At 40.0% G+C, this 3795-nt stretch overlaps 1 pseudogene; it reads right to left on the bottom strand.

Annotated features, from left to right (window-relative positions):
* Positions 1–995: 995 nt before the first annotated feature.
* LOC148104095 (uncharacterized) lies at positions 996–1718 on the bottom strand (annotated as a pseudogene).
* Between the last annotated feature and the right edge of the window lie 2077 nt (positions 1719–3795).

Raw genomic sequence — 3795 nt, 5'->3', positions numbered from 1 at the left:
GATTTGTTTTTTAAAGCCATAAAGTAAGAACAAAAAGAGAGTTCTTAGTCAAAGCTGTGTCCCAGATATCACACAGGCACTTTTATTAACATAGAGCATAGATGTACATAAAATTTACTCAAAAATAAATTATGAGCATTTATTAAATAATCACGCTCCATAAATAAAAGAAAACAATGTTGTTTTTGTGCATAACAAAAAGCTCACAATTGTGCAGTCAAAATGTAAACTAAAAGACGCAGAGCATAGTAACAAAGACAGATTTCACAGCTGCTCTGTTCCCAACTTCTACTGTGTGACTGACAGCATTGAGTTTGAAATCCTCTTCGTAACCACGTCTCTTAACAGGTGCCATTTATGGTCCTTATACACAGTAGGGTAATATTACGTTGAAGCACAGTACGTATCACTCCGCGAGGCTCCTCGGTAGCCGTAATGCTCTGACAATCCATCAAGCGGTGCAGCACCGTAGCTTACCAAAGTCGTACTAAAACATTTTTTGACAGATTGCTGAGCGCTGTGTTCCACATAAAATCGGTTCGCGGCCATCAAGCACAACCAGAATTCATACATAAGGTGCGCTGTCAACTTTTGAGAAAATGAAAGGATTTTAGGCTGTGCAGCGCCTCTGGGCTGCATGGCGTTAGCGTGGTTAGCTCGTTAGCGTGGTTAGCTAGCTAACACGTTGACGGCGTCCAGCCCCACGCACGGGGCGATGCGCAGTAACTCGTTAACGGAGATTTGCCGTGTCCATCTTGTCGCTTCCTGCAGGTGAAGCGATGGGGGAGGAGGGGGAGTTGTGTTCAATGACGGAGGGGCGAGGCCGAGTAATGTTGCGTTAAGACAAAAGTGGACGAAAGAGAGGCAAACTTGCGGCTCCTCAAGTATAGTTATAACGTAACATAGACTATATCGATATAAAGGATATTGTCACATCTTATATCTCGTATAAAAATATATCGATATTTTTTAAAAACTCGATATATCGCCCAGCTCTAGCACATATTCACCAAAACACAGCAAACCTTAACAATCTTATCAAGCAGTGTTGTGTCTTCACCCTCACATGATATGAGTAATCGGATTGGCATTGTAGTGTGTAGCATTTTGAACTTGTTGTGCAAACTACCTATTACTCACTCAACATAAATTCTCAGGTGGGCAATTGCTCTCGTTTGTTCAACGTCCCTTGCATCATGTTGACAGTAGCCTTTTGTGAAAGCTGGAATCTTGACCTCCCCACACATCATTCCTACAGCATCTCTGATGTCAAAGCCTCTGTCAGCCAATACTACGCCTGGAAATGAAAGAAATAGCTCCATGGGGTGTAATCCCGATGAGGTATTTATGGTGTGTGTACCCTTATAATGAGAGTATGTTTGTGCACGTGCCTTTAAATTAGATGGTCTTTCTGTTCGAATCTCAAAACAGTCAACAATGATGGCTACTCGTTTTCCAAAAGTTTCAGTAAACTGTGGAGGCATTGTGGCCTGCAGACAGTACCTCTCAGGCCAGTGCACCAGTGCTCCTGCATACAAAACATCAATGGTATCGGCGAAGATAGAAGACAGTGTTTTGTGGGACACATCGAATAGATGACAAAGATGCTGGACTGGAAGATCAAGTCTCAGACGCATTAGTGTGAGTAAGAGCATTTGGAAACCTGTCAGTTTCTTCAATATTGGCAGGAAATCTTTGACAGTGTTGAAGAGGGACATTACAGTTTTTTATAATTGGTTTGGTACTATTTTCATAACTAAAGTGTGCATTTTCAAATCTCTCAGTACAAAACTCACATTTGATCACATTTGTAACACCACTAGTCATTCTTTCAAATCTGATGTCATGATTTCATTGTATTTGCACATATTTTCATTCCACTTAATCATTGTTTCAGAACACATAATCATTGTGATATATTTTGAGAACATTTGCTTTAATCACCCAAACAAAACAGTAAGTTTTTTTTTCAACTTAGTACTTTTACCAATCATTTCATATTTTTATTTTTATTTTATTTTTATCACTGTTACACAATTAATCAAGCCGGTCATTAACATTAGGCCATAAATTTTCATCAACATCACAGTGGATGTCTTCGTTGTTCAGGCACCGTGGGAAAAATCTCCTGGCATGACGAATCCAGGCTTGACATTGCTCGGCAGTTATATCACCACAAGCTTCACACATGGCTTGAAGAAGGGAGACATGCTCATGGGGATGGCGATCATACACCTTCCACCTCCATGTAGAGAAGAATTCCTCAATTGGGTTGAGGAAAGGGGAATATGGTGGAAGATAGAGGGTCATGAAGCGAGGATGTGTTTGAAACCATTCCTGAACCAGCTGTGCATGGTGGAAGCTGACATTGTCCCACACAACAACATAGACGATGTCTTCTCCCTGACAGGCATGCTCCAGTTCATTTAAAAAAACTATTAGGTGTTTAGTGTTGTATGACCCTAGAACTGGTCTACAGCCTACCACACCATCTTCAGATATAGCTGCACACATTGAGATGTTTCCCCCACGTTGTCAAGGGACTTGGATGGTAGCCCTTTGTCCAATAAGGTTACGTCCTCTGCGTCTAGTTTTTGCCAGATTGAAACCGGCCTCATCAACAAAAATATACTTGTGATGATTCACAGCAGTGTCCACCTCCATCACCCTCTAAAATTATAATTTAGTTAGTTTTTTTTACAACTAATAGTTGTCAGTACTGTTACAGTAATTGCATGCCAGTTTAGTGTTGTACCTGAATATATTCTGAATGCAGTTGTTTCACCCGGACATTGTTCCTCTCAAAAGGAACCAAGTAAATTTGTTTCATGGAAACCTGGTGCTTCTTCAAAAGCCAGGCAATTGTTGGAAGGCTAATTGATGGCACATTGGCAAAGGTGTCATTGCTGTTCTCAATAGCCTGTTTGATTTCAGACAGCCGTATGTCATTCCTTGCCCTGACCATTTCCACCACAGCCAACTCCTGCTGGTCAGTCAGAACACGGGGGCGACCACCACCAGGTTGTCTCCTGTTAATTCTGAGGACAATCATATACTGTCAATATTGAAGTATTGCAAATTACATTACTGTAAACTGACAATTACATGTTGTTCATCTATACAATAGATTACTATATTTTAGAAGTGAAGTTCCTATTGCAGACATACCGGTTTTCTTGGCGAAAAGGTCTGATGATAGAGCTGACAGTTGACTTTTGTAAATTAGGTTGTACCAACCTGGCAGCCTCAGCCATGATAAAGCCTCTGTTAACCACATGGTCAACAATGATGGCCCGGACGTCATTAGAGATGACGTCCGGGCCTCTCTGTCGAGGAGCACCACCACCTCTTCGATGAAGGTTTCCTCTCCCTACGAGTCGATCCTGCTCCATATTTGAACAGTGCAAAGTCTCAAACACAGTTCTACTTATATGGTAACTAATTGTGATCATTAGGGGGAAACAATTAGCAATTAGTATTTCTAGATTGAAATCCATGGACATAATGAATGATTCATTGATTAAACATTAAGATCAGTTGAATTAAATGACAGACAAATGTATTAAACTGAATAATAAGAAATGCAAATCAAAAATTTTATAGTGATAACATTATGAAAGGCAGTAACTGTGAACGAAACATTTATTTAGATGAAACACTTATTTTGTGTAGTGAAAAGGATAATTTGTCATTATGTGTATTGTACTAACACAATTGAAAATATGCTGAAATGTTTGAAAAAGGTGCACTTTTGATCATCCGTTGTGATATAAGTACTAAGAGTTTTGAAAATGT

The sequence above is a fragment of the Neolamprologus brichardi genome, chromosome 3 (genome assembly GCF_056152115.1).
Source record: "Neolamprologus brichardi isolate AB-2024 chromosome 3, ASM5615211v1, whole genome shotgun sequence".
NCBI lineage: Eukaryota > Metazoa > Chordata > Actinopteri > Cichliformes > Cichlidae > Neolamprologus > Neolamprologus brichardi.
Note: the sequence above shows the minus strand (reverse complement) of the source record. Positions and strands in the feature narration are given on the sequence as shown.